This window comes from Rhipicephalus microplus, unplaced genomic scaffold, assembly GCF_043290135.1.
Source record: "Rhipicephalus microplus isolate Deutch F79 unplaced genomic scaffold, USDA_Rmic scaffold_296, whole genome shotgun sequence".
Classification (NCBI taxonomy): Eukaryota; Metazoa; Arthropoda; class Arachnida; order Ixodida; family Ixodidae; genus Rhipicephalus; species Rhipicephalus microplus.
This window is the reverse complement of record NW_027464865.1, coordinates 37,501-55,000: the sequence shown is the minus strand read 5'-3', so window position 1 is coordinate 55,000 and position 17,500 is coordinate 37,501. Positions and strand designations below refer to the sequence as shown.

The 17,500-nt window shown below is 63.9% G+C and overlaps 1 non-coding gene across 1 annotated transcript; it reads left to right on the top strand.

Annotated features, from left to right (window-relative positions):
* Positions 1 to 14,707: 14,707 nt before the first annotated feature.
* LOC142793232 (small subunit ribosomal RNA) lies at positions 14,708 to 16,522 on the top strand. Its single transcript, XR_012891538.1, has one exon. It is a non-coding gene; the product is annotated as a small subunit ribosomal RNA (ribosomal RNA).
* The last annotated feature ends 978 nt before the right edge of the window (positions 16,523 to 17,500 follow it).

Here is a 17,500-nt window from a genome sequence, read left to right as displayed (position 1 = left end):
TGTTTGCCACAGTTTTCCCGGTGGTGCCGCACCCGGGCTCGCCCCGGCTGACGCAGTTTTCGCGCCGCCCCGGCTGACGCGGTTTCGTGCCGCCCCGGCAGACGCGGTTTTCGCGCCGCCCCGGCTGACGCGGTTTCGTGCCGCCCCGGCAGACGCAGTTCGGACTTAGCACTTTTCGGCTGTGCCTGGCTGGCGGCCCACTCACTCGATCGCCATGTCTGTTTGCCACAGTTTTCCCGGTGGTGCCGCACCCGGGCTCGCCCCGGCAGACGCGTTTTTTTTTTCTTTCGCCCCGGCTGACGCAGTTTTCGCGCCGCCCCGGCTGACGCGGTTTCGTGCCGCCCCGGCAGACGCGGTTTTTTTGCGCCGCCCCGGCTGACGCGGTTTTTGCCGCCCCGGCTGACGCAGTTCGGACTTGGCACTTTTTGGCTGAGCCTGGCTGGTGGCCCACTCACTCGATCGCCATGTCTGTTAGCCACAGTTTTCCCGGTGGTGCCGCACCCGGGCTCGCCCCGGCTGACGCAGTTTTCGCGCCGCCCCGGCAGACGCGGTTTTCGCGCCGCCCCGGCTGACGCGGTTTTTGCCGCCCCGGCTGACGCAGTTCGGACTTGGCACTTTTTGGGCTGAGCCTGGCTGGCGGCCCACTCACTCGATCGCCATGTCTGTTTGCCACAGTCTTCCCGGTGGTGCCGCACCCGGGCTCGCCCCGGCAGACGCGTTTTTTTTTTCTTTCGCCCCGGCAGACGTGGTTCCCCCCCCCCCCCCTTTTCGCTCGCCCCGGCTGACGAGGTTTTCGCGCCGCCCCGGCTGACGCAGTTTTCGCGCCGCCCCGGCTGACGCGGTTTCGTGCCGCCCCGGCTGACGCGGTTTTCGCGCCGCCCCGGCTGACGCGGTTTTTGCGTCGCCCCGGCTGACACGGTTCGGACTTTGCACTTTTCGGCTGTGCCTGGCTGGCGGCCCACTCACTCGATCGCCATGTCTGTTTGCCACAGTTTTCCCGGTGGTGCCGCACCCGGGCTCGCCCCGGCTGACGCAGTTTTCGCGCCGCCCCGGCTGACGCGGTTTCGTGCCGCCCCGGCAGACGCGGTTTTCGCGCCGCCCCGGCTGACGCGGTTTCGTGCCGCCCCGGCAGACGCAGTTCGGACTTAGCACTTTTCGGCTGTGCCTGGCTGGCGGCCCACTCACTCGATCGCCATGTCTGTTTGCCACAGTTTTCCCGGTGGTGCCGCACCCGGGCTCGCCCCGGCTGACGCAGTTTTCGCGCCGCCCCGGCTGACGCGGTTTCGTGCCGCCCCGGCAGACGCGGTTTTCGCGCCGCCCCGGCTGACGCGGTTTCGTGCCGCCCCGGCAGACGCAGTTCGGACTTAGCACTTTTCGGCTGTGCCTGGCTGGCGGCCCACTCACTCGATCGCCATGTCTGTTTGCCACAGTTTTCCCGGTGGTGCCGCACCCGGGCTCGCCCCGGCAGACGCGTTTTTTTTTTTTTCTTTCGCCCCGGCTGACGCAGTTTTCGCGCCGCCCCGGCTGACGCGGTTTCGTGCCGCCCCGGCAGACGCGGTTTTTTGCGCCGCCCCGGCTGACGCGGTTTTTGCCGCCCCGGCTGACGCAGTTCGGACTTGGCACTTTTCGGCTGTGCCTGGCTGGCGGCCCACTCACTCGATCGCCATGTCTGTTTGCCACAGTTTTCCCGGTGGTGCCGCACCCGGGCTCGCCCCGGCTGACGCAGTTTTCGCGCCGCCCCGGCTGACGCGGTTTCGTGCCGCCCCGGCAGACGCGGTTTTCGCGCCGCCCCGGCTGACGCGGTTTCGTGCCGCCCCGGCAGACGCAGTTCGGACTTAGCACTTTTCGGCTGTGCCTGGCTGGCGGCCCACTCACTCGATCGCCATGTCTGTTTGCCACAGTTTTCCCGGTGGTGCCGCACCCGGGCTCGCCCCGGCTGACGCAGTTTTCGCGCCGCCCCGGCTGACGCGGTTTCGTGCCGCCCCGGCAGACGCGGTTTTCGCGCCGCCCCGGCTGACGCGGTTTCGTGCCGCCCCGGCAGACGCAGTTCGGACTTAGCACTTTTCGGCTGTGCCTGGCTGGCGGCCCACTCACTCGATCGCCATGTCTGTTTGCCACAGTTTTCCCGGTGGTGCCGCACCCGGGCTCGCCCCGGCAGACGCGTTTTTTTTTTTCTTTCGCCCCGGCTGACGCAGTTTTCGCGCCGCCCCGGCTGACGCGGTTTCGTGCCGCCCCGGCAGACGCGGTTTTTTTGCGCCGCCCCGGCTGACGCGGTTTTTGCCGCCCCGGCTGACGCAGTTCGGACTTGGCACTTTTTGGCTGAGCCTGGCTGGTGGCCCACTCACTCGATCGCCATGTCTGTTAGCCACAGTTTTCCCGGTGGTGCCGCACCCGGGCTCGCCCCGGCTGACGCAGTTTTCGCGCCGCCCCGGCAGACGCGGTTTTCGCGCCGCCCCGGCTGACGCGGTTTTTGCCGCCCCGGCTGACGCAGTTCGGACTTGGCACTTTTTGGGCTGAGCCTGGCTGGCGGCCCACTCACTCGATCGCCATGTCTGTTTGCCACAGTCTTCCCGGTGGTGCCGCACCCGGGCTCGCCCCGGCAGACGCGTTTTTTTTTCTTTCGCCCCGGCAGACGTGGTTCCCCCCCCCCCCCCCCTTTTCGCTCGCCCCGGCTGACGAGGTTTTCGCGCCGCCCCGGCTGACGCAGTTTTCGCGCCGCCCCGGCTGACGCGGTTTCGTGCCGCCCCGGCTGACGCGGTTTTCGCGCCGCCCCGGCTGACGCGGTTTTTGCGTCGCCCCGGCTGACACGGTTCGGACTTTGCACTTTTCGGCTGTGCCTGGCTGGCGGCCCACTCACTCGATCGCCATGTCTGTTTGCCACAGTTTTCCCGGTGGTGCCGCACCCGGGCTCGCCCCGGCTGACGCAGTTTTCGCGCCGCCCCGGCTGACGCGGTTTCGTGCCGCCCCGGCAGACGCGGTTTTCGCGCCGCCCCGGCTGACGCGGTTTCGTGCCGCCCCGGCAGACGCAGTTCGGACTTAGCACTTTTCGGCTGTGCCTGGCTGGCGGCCCACTCACTCGATCGCCATGTCTGTTTGCCACAGTCTTCCCGGTGGTGCCGCACCCGGGCTCGCCCCGGCAGACGCGTTTTTTTTTTCTTTCGCCCCGGCAGACGTGGTTCCCCCCCCCCCCCTTTTCGCTCGCCCCGGCTGACGAGGTTTTCGCGCCGCCCCGGCTGACGCAGTTTTCGCGCCGCCCCGGCTGACGCGGTTTCGTGCCGCCCCGGCAGACGCGGTTTTTTGCGCCGCCCCGGCTGACGCGGTTTTTGCCGCCCCGGCTGACGCAGTTCGGACTTGGCACTTTTCGGCTGTGCCTGGCTGGCGGCCCACTCACTCGATCGCCATGTCTGTTTGCCACAGTTTTCCCGGTGGTGCCGCACCCGGGCTCGCCCCGGCTGACGCAGTTTTCGCGCCGCCCCGGCTGACGCGGTTTCGTGCCGCCCCGGCAGACGCGGTTTTCGCGCCGCCCCGGCTGACGCGGTTTCGTGCCGCCCCGGCAGACGCAGTTCGGACTTAGCACTTTTCGGCTGTGCCTGGCTGGCGGCCCACTCACTCGATCGCCATGTCTGTTTGCCACAGTTTTCCCGGTGGTGCCGCACCCGGGCTCGCCCCGGCTGACGCAGTTTTCGCGCCGCCCCGGCTGACGCGGTTTCGTGCCGCCCCGGCAGACGCGGTTTTCGCGCCGCCCCGGCTGACGCGGTTTCGTGCCGCCCCGGCAGACGCAGTTCGGACTTGGCACTTTTCGGCTGTGCCTGGCTGGCGGCCCACTCACTCGATCGCCATGTCTGTTTGCCACAGTTTTCCCGGTGGTGCCGCACCCGGGCTCGCCCCGGCAGACGCGTTTTTTTTTTTTCTTTCGCCCCGGCTGACGCAGTTTTCGCGCCGCCCCGGCTGACGCGGTTTCGTGCCGCCCCGGCAGACGCGGTTTTTTGCGCCGCCCCGGCTGACGCGGTTTTTGCCGCCCCGGCTGACGCAGTTCGGACTTAGCACTTTTCGGCTGTGCCTGGCTGGCGGCCCACTCACTCGATCGCCATGTCTGTTTGCCACAGTTTTCCCGGTGGTGCCGCACCCGGGCTCGCCCCGGCTGACGCAGTTTTCGCGCCGCCCCGGCTGACGCGGTTTCGTGCCGCCCCGGCAGACGCGGTTTTCGCGCCGCCCCGGCTGACGCGGTTTCGTGCCGCCCCGGCAGACGCAGTTCGGACTTAGCACTTTTCGGCTGTGCCTGGCTGGCGGCCCACTCACTCGATCGCCATGTCTGTTTGCCACAGTTTTCCCGGTGGTGCCGCACCCGGGCTCGCCCCGGCTGACGCAGTTTTCGCGCCGCCCCGGCTGACGCGGTTTCGTGCCGCCCCGGCAGACGCGGTTTTCGCGCCGCCCCGGCTGACGCGGTTTCGTGCCGCCCCGGCAGACGCAGTTCGGACTTAGCACTTTTCGGCTGTGCCTGGCTGGCGGCCCACTCACTCGATCGCCATGTCTGTTTGCCACAGTTTTCCCGGTGGTGCCGCACCCGGGCTCGCCCCGGCAGACGCGTTTTTTTTTTCTTTCGCCCCGGCTGACGCAGTTTTCGCGCCGCCCCGGCTGACGCGGTTTCGTGCCGCCCCGGCAGACGCGGTTTTTTTGCGCCGCCCCGGCTGACGCGGTTTTTGCCGCCCCGGCTGACGCAGTTCGGACTTGGCACTTTTTGGCTGAGCCTGGCTGGTGGCCCACTCACTCGATCGCCATGTCTGTTAGCCACAGTTTTCCCGGTGGTGCCGCACCCGGGCTCGCCCCGGCTGACGCAGTTTTCGCGCCGCCCCGGCAGACGCGGTTTTCGCGCCGCCCCGGCTGACGCGGTTTTTGCCGCCCCGGCTGACGCAGTTCGGACTTGGCACTTTTTGGGCTGAGCCTGGCTGGCGGCCCACTCACTCGATCGCCATGTCTGTTTGCCACAGTCTTCCCGGTGGTGCCGCACCCGGGCTCGCCCCGGCAGACGCGTTTTTTTTTTCTTTCGCCCCGGCAGACGTGGTTCCCCCCCCCCCCTTTTCGCTCGCCCCGGCTGACGAGGTTTTCGCGCCGCCCCGGCTGACGCAGTTTTCGCGCCGCCCCGGCTGACGCGGTTTCGTGCCGCCCCGGCTGACGCGGTTTTCGCGCCGCCCCGGCTGACGCGGTTTTTGCGTCGCCCCGGCTGACACGGTTCGGACTTTGCACTTTTCGGCTGTGCCTGGCTGGCGGCCCACTCACTCGATCGCCATGTCTGTTTGCCACAGTTTTCCCGGTGGTGCCGCACCCGGGCTCGCCCCGGCTGACGCAGTTTTCGCGCCGCCCCGGCTGACGCGGTTTCGTGCCGCCCCGGCAGACGCGGTTTTCGCGCCGCCCCGGCTGACGCGGTTTCGTGCCGCCCCGGCAGACGCAGTTCGGACTTAGCACTTTTCGGCTGTGCCTGGCTGGCGGCCCACTCACTCGATCGCCATGTCTGTTTGCCACAGTTTTCCCGGTGGTGCCGCACCCGGGCTCGCCCCGGCTGACGCAGTTTTCGCGCCGCCCCGGCTGACGCGGTTTCGTGCCGCCCCGGCAGACGCGGTTTTCGCGCCGCCCCGGCTGACGCGGTTTCGTGCCGCCCCGGCAGACGCAGTTCGGACTTAGCACTTTTCGGCTGTGCCTGGCTGGCGGCCCACTCACTCGATCGCCATGTCTGTTTGCCACAGTTTTCCCGGTGGTGCCGCACCCGGGCTCGCCCCGGCAGACGCGTTTTTTTTTTTTTCTTTCGCCCCGGCTGACGCAGTTTTCGCGCCGCCCCGGCTGACGCGGTTTCGTGCCGCCCCGGCAGACGCGGTTTTTTGCGCCGCCCCGGCTGACGCGGTTTTTGCCGCCCCGGCTGACGCAGTTCGGACTTGGCACTTTTCGGCTGTGCCTGGCTGGCGGCCCACTCACTCGATCGCCATGTCTGTTTGCCACAGTTTTCCCGGTGGTGCCGCACCCGGGCTCGCCCCGGCTGACGCAGTTTTCGCGCCGCCCCGGCTGACGCGGTTTCGTGCCGCCCCGGCAGACGCGGTTTTCGCGCCGCCCCGGCTGACGCGGTTTCGTGCCGCCCCGGCAGACGCAGTTCGGACTTAGCACTTTTCGGCTGTGCCTGGCTGGCGGCCCACTCACTCGATCGCCATGTCTGTTTGCCACAGTTTTCCCGGTGGTGCCGCACCCGGGCTCGCCCCGGCTGACGCAGTTTTCGCGCCGCCCCGGCTGACGCGGTTTCGTGCCGCCCCGGCAGACGCGGTTTTCGCGCCGCCCCGGCTGACGCGGTTTCGTGCCGCCCCGGCAGACGCAGTTCGGACTTAGCACTTTTCGGCTGTGCCTGGCTGGCGGCCCACTCACTCGATCGCCATGTCTGTTTGCCACAGTTTTCCCGGTGGTGCCGCACCCGGGCTCGCCCCGGCAGACGCGTTTTTTTTTTTCTTTCGCCCCGGCTGACGCAGTTTTCGCGCCGCCCCGGCTGACGCGGTTTCGTGCCGCCCCGGCAGACGCGGTTTTTTTGCGCCGCCCCGGCTGACGCGGTTTTTGCCGCCCCGGCTGACGCAGTTCGGACTTGGCACTTTTTGGCTGAGCCTGGCTGGTGGCCCACTCACTCGATCGCCATGTCTGTTAGCCACAGTTTTCCCGGTGGTGCCGCACCCGGGCTCGCCCCGGCTGACGCAGTTTTCGCGCCGCCCCGGCAGACGCGGTTTTCGCGCCGCCCCGGCTGACGCGGTTTTTGCCGCCCCGGCTGACGCAGTTCGGACTTGGCACTTTTTGGGCTGAGCCTGGCTGGCGGCCCACTCACTCGATCGCCATGTCTGTTTGCCACAGTCTTCCCGGTGGTGCCGCACCCGGGCTCGCCCCGGCAGACGCGTTTTTTTTTCTTTCGCCCCGGCAGACGTGGTTCCCCCCCCCCCCCCCCCTTTTCGCTCGCCCCGGCTGACGAGGTTTTCGCGCCGCCCCGGCTGACGCAGTTTTCGCGCCGCCCCGGCTGACGCGGTTTCGTGCCGCCCCGGCTGACGCGGTTTTCGCGCCGCCCCGGCTGACGCGGTTTTTGCGTCGCCCCGGCTGACACGGTTCGGACTTTGCACTTTTCGGCTGTGCCTGGCTGGCGGCCCACTCACTCGATCGCCATGTCTGTTTGCCACAGTTTTCCCGGTGGTGCCGCACCCGGGCTCGCCCCGGCTGACGCAGTTTTCGCGCCGCCCCGGCTGACGCGGTTTCGTGCCGCCCCGGCAGACGCGGTTTTCGCGCCGCCCCGGCTGACGCGGTTTCGTGCCGCCCCGGCAGACGCAGTTCGGACTTAGCACTTTTCGGCTGTGCCTGGCTGGCGGCCCACTCACTCGATCGCCATGTCTGTTTGCCACAGTCTTCCCGGTGGTGCCGCACCCGGGCTCGCCCCGGCAGACGCGTTTTTTTTTTCTTTCGCCCCGGCAGACGTGGTTCCCCCCCCCCCCCTTTTCGCTCGCCCCGGCTGACGAGGTTTTCGCGCCGCCCCGGCTGACGCAGTTTTCGCGCCGCCCCGGCTGACGCGGTTTCGTGCCGCCCCGGCAGACGCGGTTTTTTGCGCCGCCCCGGCTGACGCGGTTTTTGCCGCCCCGGCTGACGCAGTTCGGACTTGGCACTTTTCGGCTGTGCCTGGCTGGCGGCCCACTCACTCGATCGCCATGTCTGTTTGCCACAGTTTTCCCGGTGGTGCCGCACCCGGGCTCGCCCCGGCTGACGCAGTTTTCGCGCCGCCCCGGCTGACGCGGTTTCGTGCCGCCCCGGCAGACGCGGTTTTCGCGCCGCCCCGGCTGACGCGGTTTCGTGCCGCCCCGGCAGACGCAGTTCGGACTTAGCACTTTTCGGCTGTGCCTGGCTGGCGGCCCACTCACTCGATCGCCATGTCTGTTTGCCACAGTTTTCCCGGTGGTGCCGCACCCGGGCTCGCCCCGGCTGACGCAGTTTTCGCGCCGCCCCGGCTGACGCGGTTTCGTGCCGCCCCGGCAGACGCGGTTTTCGCGCCGCCCCGGCTGACGCGGTTTCGTGCCGCCCCGGCAGACGCAGTTCGGACTTAGCACTTTTCGGCTGTGCCTGGCTGGCGGCCCACTCACTCGATCGCCATGTCTGTTTGCCACAGTTTTCCCGGTGGTGCCGCACCCGGGCTCGCCCCGGCAGACGCGTTTTTTTTTTCTTTCGCCCCGGCTGACGCAGTTTTCGCGCCGCCCCGGCTGACGCGGTTTCGTGCCGCCCCGGCAGACGCGGTTTTTTTGCGCCGCCCCGGCTGACGCGGTTTTTGCCGCCCCGGCTGACGCAGTTCGGACTTGGCACTTTTTGGCTGAGCCTGGCTGGTGGCCCACTCACTCGATCGCCATGTCTGTTAGCCACAGTTTTCCCGGTGGTGCCGCACCCGGGCTCGCCCCGGCTGACGCAGTTTTCGCGCCGCCCCGGCAGACGCGGTTTTCGCGCCGCCCCGGCTGACGCGGTTTTTGCCGCCCCGGCTGACGCAGTTCGGACTTGGCACTTTTTGGGCTGAGCCTGGCTGGCGGCCCACTCACTCGATCGCCATGTCTGTTTGCCACAGTCTTCCCGGTGGTGCCGCACCCGGGCTCGCCCCGGCAGACGCGTTTTTTTTTTCTTTCGCCCCGGCAGACGTGGTTCCCCCCCCCCCCCTTTTCGCTCGCCCCGGCTGACGAGGTTTTCGCGCCGCCCCGGCTGACGCAGTTTTCGCGCCGCCCCGGCTGACGCGGTTTCGTGCCGCCCCGGCTGACGCGGTTTTCGCGCCGCCCCGGCTGACGCGGTTTTTGCGTCGCCCCGGCTGACACGGTTCGGACTTTGCACTTTTCGGCTGTGCCTGGCTGGCGGCCCACTCACTCGATCGCCATGTCTGTTTGCCACAGTTTTCCCGGTGGTGCCGCACCCGGGCTTGCCCCGGCAGACGCGTTTTTTTTTTTCTTTTCGCCCCGGCTGACGCAGTTTTCGCCCCGCCCCGGCTGACGCGGTTTCGTGCCGCCCCGGCAGACGCGGTTTTTTGCGCCGCCCCGGCTGACGCGGTTTTTGCCGCCCCGGCTGACGCAGTTCGGACTTTGCACTTTTTGGCTGAGCCTGGCTGGCGGCCCACTCACTCGATCGCCATGTCTGTTTGCCACAGTTTTCCCGGTGGTGCCGCACCCGGGCTCGCCCCGGCAGACGCGTTTTTTTTTTTTCCTTCGCCCCGGCAGACGTGGTTCCCCCCCCCCTCCGTCTTTCTTTTTGTTTTTTTTTTTCGCCGCGGCTGAAGTGGATTTTTCGGTGCCTCGACGCCCCGGTAGTCGCGGTTTTTCCGTTTCCGCACGGCCCCGGCTGACGCTGCTCGGTCACAGTCGCCTTTTGTGAGGATTGCAGACTTCTTGAGCGCGGGTGTTTTTTTTTTTTGTTGTTGTTGTTTTATTACGCATTCGCTCCAGCAGACGCTGTTTAGACTTTTTGTTTCCTCTTTTATCCTGCGACGAGGTGACGAGGTTTATTCGGTGCCCCGCCGCCCCGGCTGAAGTGATTTTTCCTGTCCCGTGCCGCCCCGGCTGACGCGGTTGGGACTTCGCGTTTGTTCGGCCGCCACGGGTTTTGGCGCACTCGCTCGGTTGCTTGTTGTTGCCACTTGTTGCGAACCCAGGTTTCTTGAGCGAGCGCGGGCGTTTTTTCTTCCTTTCTTTCTTTGTTCTATGTGTTAGCGAATCGGCCTTTAATATCACACGAGGACTCACAACCAACAATTTTCAGTTTGAAGTGTAAAAAATCTGCAGGTGTTGACGTAACTGACTTGCCCCGTACCCTTGAGTACATCCATGAAGTTCTCGTAGTACTACTAAATCGCATTATTCCAAGTGGAGAAATTCCCATAAACTTGCAAACCTCTACACGAAAATCGGTGCGCGTGATAAAGTTGAAAATTATCGTCCGATATCAAATGTGCCTTCTATAACACAAATTCTAGGAAAAAAAAAAAAAAACACTTGTTCGCCGTTTTCTGCGCCGTGACTGGCAGCACTCCGGCGAAGCGAAACGGGGTCGATTCGAGCACGATATCGGCGTCTTTCGACGTGCTCGCCGGCGACCGTCGCACGAGTACGTCGCACGAGCGCGTCTGCCGGGGCGCCGTTTGCGAAGCCGACGCAAAAGTGGGAACCGCCGCTCGGATGATCGCCGCTTTCGGCAGAGTGAGTGTTGGCACTCCGGGGAAGCGAAACAGCGTGAATGCGCCCACGAAATCGGCGTATTTTGAAGTGCCCGCCGGCGACCGTCGCACGAGTACGGTAAACCGCGTCAGCCGGGGCGTAGTTCGGGACGCCGACGAAAAAGTGGGAAGCGCAACTCGGATCTTCGCCGTTTTTGCAGGAGTGAGTGGCGGCCCTCCTGCGAGACCAAGAAGCATCGATTCGTGCACGAATTCGGCGCCTTTCGACGTGATCGCCGGCGACCGTCGCTCGAGTAGGGCAAACCGCGTCTGCCGGGGCGGGCTTCGGGACGCCGATGCGAAAGTGGGAAACGCTGCTCGGATGTTCGCCGTTTTTGGCCGAGTGAGTGCTGGCACTCGGGCGAAGCCAAACGGGGCCGATTACGGCACGATATCGGCGTCTTTCGACGTGCCCGGCGGCGACCGTCGCACGAGTACGGTAAACCGCGTCAGCCCGGGCGGAGTTCGGGACGCCGATGCGAAAGTGGAGAACGCCGCTCGGATCTTCGCCGTTTTTGGAGGAGTGAGTGGCGGCACTCCGGAGAAGCCAAGGAGCGCCAATTAGCGCACGATATCGGCGTCTTTCGACGCGCTCGCCGGCGACCGTCGAACGAGTAGGGCAAACCGCGTCTGCCGGGGCGGGGTTTACGACGCCGACACAAAAGTGGGAACCGCCGCTCGGATGTTGGCCGTTTTTGGCAGAGTGAGTGCTGGCACACCGGCGACGCGAAAGAGCGCGAAAGCGCCCACGAAAGTGGCGTATTTGGACGTGCTTGACGGCGACCGCTGCAGGAGTACGAAAAACCACGTCAGCCGGGGCGAGCGACCCACGGCGGTCTGGGTGCTTATCGCTGCTATTATAGGGGCACCCCGGCAGACGCAGAAAAAAAAAATTTTTTTTCGACCTTCTTTTTTGCTGGTCGAGCTCGGGTAACCCAGGTCGCAATGGGAGCCGCGCACGAAAGCGGCGTCGCGAGACGCGTTCGCGGTCGCTAGTCGCACGAGCTCGGCAACCGCGTCAGCCGGCGCGGAGTTCGGGATGCCGACGGCTAAGTGGGTACCGCTGCTCGGATGTTCGCCGTTTTTGGCCGAGTGAGTGCTGGCACTCCGGCGAAGCGAAACGGGGCCGATTCGGGCACGATATCGGCGTATTTCGACGTGCTCGCCGGCGACCGTCGCACGAGTACGGCAAAGCGCGTCTGCCGGGGCGAGGTTTGCGATGCCGACGAAAAAGTGGGAAGCGCCGCTCGGATCTTCGCCGTTTTTGCAGGAGTGAGTGGCGGCCCTCCTGCGAGACCAAGAAGCATCGACTCGCGCACGATATCGGTGTCTTTCGACGTGCCCGCCGGCCACCGCCGCACGAGTACGGCAAACCGCGTATGCCGGGGCGGGGTTGGCGACGCCGACGCAAAAGTGGGAACCGCCACTAGGATGTTCGCCGTTTTTGGCAGAGTGAGTGCTGGCACACCGGCGACGCGAAAGAGCGCGAAAGCGCCCACGAAAGTGGCGTATTTGGACGTGCTTGACGGCGACCGCTGCAGGAGTACGAAAAACCACGTCAGCCGGGGCGAGCGACCCACGGCGGTCTGGGTGCTTATCGCTGCTATTATAGGGGCACCCCGGCAGACGCAGAAAAAAAAAATTTTTTTTCGACCTTCTTTTTTGCTGGTCGAGCTCGGGTAACCCAGGTCGCAATGGGAGCCGCGCACGAAAGCGGCGTCGCGAGACGCGTTCGCGGTCGCTAGTCGCACGAGCTCGGCAACCGCGTCAGCCGGCGCGGAGTTCGGGATGCCGACGGCTAAGTGGGTACCGCTGCTCGGATGTTCGCCGTTTTTGGCCGAGTGAGTGCTGGCACTCCGGCGAAGCGAAACGGGGCCGATTCGGGCACGATATCGGCGTATTTCGACGTGCTCGCCGGCGACCGTCGCACGAGTACGGCAAAGCGCGTCTGCCGGGGCGAGGTTTGCGATGCCGACGAAAAAGTGGGAAGCGCCGCTCGGATCTTCGCCGTTTTTGCAGGAGTGAGTGGCGGCCCTCCTGCGAGACCAAGAAGCATCGACTCGCGCACGATATCGGTGTCTTTCGACGTGCCCGCCGGCCACCGCCGCACGAGTACGGCAAACCGCGTATGCCGGGGCGGGGTTGGCGACGCCGACGCAAAAGTGGGAACCGCCACTAGGATGTTCGCCGTTTTTGGCAGAGTGAGTGCTGGCACTCCGGCGAAGCGAAAGAGCGCGAATGCGCCCACGAAAGTGGCGTGTTTGGACGTGCTTGACGACGACCACCGCAGGAAAACGAAAAACCACGTCAGCCGGGGCGAGCGACCCATGGCGGTCTGGGTGCTTATCGCTGCTATTATAGGGGCACCCCGGCAGACGCAAAAAAAAAAAAAAATTTTTTTTCGACATTCTTTCTTGCTCGTCGACCTCGGGTGACCCAGGTCGCAGTGGGAGCCGCGCACGAAAGCGGCGTCGCGAGACGGCTTCGCGGTCGCTAGTCGCACGAGCTCGGCAACCGCGTCTGCCGGGGCGGAGTTCGGGACGCCGACGGCTAAGTGGGAACCGCCGCTCGGATGTTCGCCGTTTGTGGCCGAGTGAGTGCTGGCACTCCGGCGAAGCCAAACGGGGCCGATTCCGGCACGATATCGGCGTCTTTCTACGTGCTCGCCGGCGACCGTCGCACGAGTACGGCAAAGTGCGTCTGCCGGGGCGGGGTTTGCGACGCGTACGCAATAGTGAGAACCGTCGCTCGGATGTTCGTCGTCTTTCGCCGAGCCAGTGCTGGCACTCCGGCGAAGCCGAACGGAGCCGATTCGGGCACGATATCGGCGTCTTTCCACGTGCTCGCCGGCGACCGTCGCACGAGTACGGTAAACCGCGTCAGCCGGGGCGGAGTTCGGGACGCCGATGCGAAAGTGGGAAGCGCCGCTCGGATCTTCGCCGTTTTTGGAGGAGTCAGTGGCGGCACTCCGGTGAAGCCAAGGTGCGCCAATTCGCGCACGATATCGGCGTCTTTCGACGTGCCCGCCGGCCACCGTCGCACGAGTACGGCAAACCTCGTCTGCCGGGGCGGGGTTTGCGACGCCGACGCAAAAGTGGGAACCGCCGCTCGGATGTTCGCCGTTTTTGGCAGAGTGAGTGCTGGCACTCCGGCGAAGCGAAAGAGCGTGAATGCGCCCACGAAAGTAGCGTATTTGGACGTGCTTGACGGCGACCGCCGCAGGAGTACGAAAAACCACGTCAGCCGGGGCGAGCGACCCACGGCGGTCTGGGTGCTTATCGCTGCTATTATAGGGGCACCCCGGCAGACGCAGAAAGAAAAAAAAAAAAAAATGGGGACATGGCGTGCGTCACCGTGCGGCTTCGCAGCGTTGCCGAAGTCGCCGAGCCCTTCGACTGAGCCGAACGGCGGACAGGGAACGTTGGTCGGCCGTTCTAACCTGTCGGTGCCACGCCGAGACGTCGTTAAGGAAAACCGCGTCGTGGGCCTCTACGACGCCGTCGAGTCGTTGTACGTTTGGTGTCCAGCGTGTCGGCGGCGAGTAGCGGACACGTCGTTCACGACTTCGGTCTTTCGCAGTCGACGCGAACTTGCGGAGAGTCGTGGTGCCTCACGTTTTCGGCAGAAACCGCGGCGGAATTTTCCCGTGCGTGCGCGCACGACCTCGGTGCTGTGCCGTCAGCGTAGTGTTGCACAAACTCGTGGCCTACCCAAGGTGCGGTACGTTTGCGGCCGTATCCTCGGTGGGAATTTCGTGAGTAGGGTCGCAAATTCTACGACCTCGGCGGGTTTGAGAGCGACGTAGACTTGTGGCACGCTCAACGTGCCACACGTTTCGGGGCACACCCGCGGTGAAATTTTCTCGAGTACGCTCGTATTAGTGCCCAAGGAGGTCTGGGTACTTATCGCTGCTATTATGTGGGGGTTCTCGTGAGCGGCGTACGCGAAAGCGACCGGGTGTCTGATATGCGGCGGGCTTCGGCCTCGTCAAGCGTGTCCTCGGGTCTGCTCCAGGGGAATCCACGGCAGTCGTCTGCAGCCTCATCCGCTTGATGCGTTAGGGGCTGGTTGTCGGACGGTGCCGTTTTACCACGATATCGAGGTGTGTTCCGTGTCGTCCTCGGGCGATTCAGATGCGAAAGCGCCGAAGACGCGGGCGTGACCCGTCGTCTGGCGCCTTTGCAGTCTCGGCTCCGTTGCTAGTTCCGGCCGGTCCACCGACAGTGCAGCGGGCTTGGGCAACCCGCACGGCGCGACCGAGTCGATGCAACGAAAAAGAGCGAGCATGAACGTGCTTCTTGCCGCACGGCTCCCACTCGTCTTTCGGGAAGGTTGTGCCGTAGCGAGCTCGAACGCCGTCATCTCGGAGTGCAAAATAAGCGTGTTGGGGCGCCTGAAGGTGGCCTCCGCCGCACACAGACTGCGTCCGGCCCGCCGAAGGCGAGGACGGACGCGCAGTCGAACGATTACCTGGTTGATCCTGCCAGTAATCATATGCTTGTCTCAAAGATTAAGCCATGCATGTCTAAGTACATGCCGAAATAAGGCGAAACCGCGAATGGCTCATTAAATCAGTTATGGTTCCTTAGATCGTTTCTTCCTACTTGGATAACTGTGGCAATTCTAGAGCTAATACATGCAGTGAGCCTGGAGCCCTTTGGGTAACGGGTGCTTTTATTAGACCAAGATCGATCGGGTTTCGGCCCGTATTGTGTGGTGACTCTGGATAACTTTGTGCTGATCGCATGGCCACGAGCCGGCGACGTTTCTTTCAAGTGTCTGCCTTATCAACTTTCGATGGTAGGTTACTTGCTTACCATGGTTGTTACGGGTAACGGAGAATCAGGGTTCGATTCCGGAGAGGGAGCCTGAGAAACGGCTACCACATCCAAGGAAGGCAGCAGGCGCGCAAATTACCCACTCCCGGCACGGGGAGGTAGTGACGAAAAATAACAATACGGGACTCTTTTGAGGCCCCGTAATTGAAATGAGTACACTCTAAATCCTTTAACGAGGATCAATTGGAGGGCAAGTCTGGTGCCAGCAGCCGCGGTAATTCCAGCTCCAATAGCGTATACTAAAGCTGCTGCGGTTAAAAAGCTCGTAGTTGGATCTCAGTTCCAGACGAGTAGTGCATCTACCCGATGCGACGGCTCGGACTGAACATCATGCCGGTTCTTTCTTGGTGCACTTCATTGTGTGCCTCGAGATGGCCGGTGCTTTTACTTTGAAAAAATTAGAGTGCTCAACGCAGGCGAGTCGCCTGAATAAACTTGCATGGAATAATAGAACAAGACCTCGTTTCTGTTCTGTTGGTTTTTGGAATACGAGGTAATGATTAAGAGGGACGGACGGGGGCATTCGTATTGCGGCGCTAGAGGTGAAATTCTTGGACCGTCGCAAGACGAACTACTGCGAAAGCATTTGCCAAGAATGTTTTCATTGATCAAGAACGAAAGTCAGAGGTTCGAAGGCGATCAGATACCGCCCTAGTTCTGACCATAAACGATGCCAACCAGCGATCCGCCTGAGTTACTCAAATGACTCGGCGGGCAGCTTCCGGGAAACCAAAGTATTTGGGTTCCGGGGGAAGTATGGTTGCAAAGCTGAAACTTAAAGGAATTGACGGAAGGGCACCACCAGGAGTGGAGCCTGCGGCTTAATTTGACTCAACACGGGAAAACTTACCCGGCCCGGACACTGGGAGGATTGACAGATTGAGAGCTCTTTCTTGATTCGGTGGATGGTGGTGCATGGCCGTTCTTAGTTGGTGGAGCGATTTGTCTGGTTAATTCCGATAACGAACGAGACTCTAGCCTATTAAATAGGTGCGGGGTTCCCAGCACCTTACAACCTTCTTAGAGGGACAAGCGGCTCCTAGCCGCACGAAACAGAGCAATAACAGGTCTGTGATGCCCTTAGATGTCCGGGGCCGCACGCGCGCTACACTGAAGGAAGCAGCGTGTCTTTATCCCTGTCTGAAAAGACTGGGTAACCCGTGGAACTTCTTTCGTGATTGGGATAGGGGCTTGCAATTGTTCCCCTTGAACGAGGAATTCCCAGTAAGCGCGAGTCATAAGCTCGCGTTGATTACGTCCCTGCCCTTTGTACACACCGCCCGTCGCTACTACCGATTGAATGATTTAGTGAGGTCTTCGGACCGATGTCCGGCGCGGCCTTTCGGTTGCGCCGGTCTGTTGGAAAGATGACCAAACTTGATCATTTAGAGGAAGTAAAAGTCGTAACAAGGTTTCCGTAGGTGAACCTGCGGAAGGATCATTAACGGATTGTGAAGGGTGAGCGCCTCAGCTGCGTCTGCGCCCGACACTTTCTGCCGCTGACCCCGTTTGGACGCGGGGTCGGCTTTTCCCCACGGGGCTGCCTGAATGTGGAGCGGCACCCCGTGACAAATTGTTGCGCCCAGCGGACGCCAACACCGCGACCTTGGACGGTCGGCCAGGTGGCGGACGCGGGTACAAACGGCGCAACGCACTCATAGGTCGGCTTTCGACCCGCCACTGCACCGTGGCTCGAAGCGCTCGAAATGCGCGACCCGACCGCTGCGGGACCGCCTAGTACTGTAAACAGGAGCGGCGGAGCGCGAACGGCGAGTCGTGGTTACGTCGGTAGAAGGCGAGGCTGCGCGTTCCCGAAACGCCAGCCGAGTGCCCTCCCGACCGTTCGAGCGTGCAAGAACGAGACCCGACAATCGCGCGGCGACTGCCAAGTACGAGAGGAACGGCACAAGCGTCGGCGGTCGGTCAAGGAACTGGCGATGTGACGGGTCCGCTGTGCACCAGTGCATACCGTCCCGCCGTCCGCGGCAAGCGCCTCCGCGTCCTCGGGTGACGGAGGCTGCCGGTCGGTTCTTGCAGGCGAGGGATCTCGCTGGCACCGGTTCGCGTTGACGCGCGGCCGGTCATGGCACGGCGATGCGACGGCCGAGGTGCGCAGTACTCGATGGAGGAACCGCACGCTCCGATGACCGTCCCGCCCTCCGCGGCGTATGCGTACCGACCGTAATGGTTGCAGCAGCGCCGGCCGGCTTTTGAATTCGCCACACGAAACACGGTGCGAGATCGCGGTTAGGGGAGCGTCGACGTTGCCAGGCGTTTTGCTTGCTGCCGAGGGAAAGGCGGCACGGCCACGTCGCGCTCGTCGCGATTAGCGGGTCTGCGCGCTTTGGGAAGGTGCCGCAACGACTTGCCGAAAGAGGAAGCACGGAAGAACGAGGGACTTGGACGTCCCGACAATTGAACG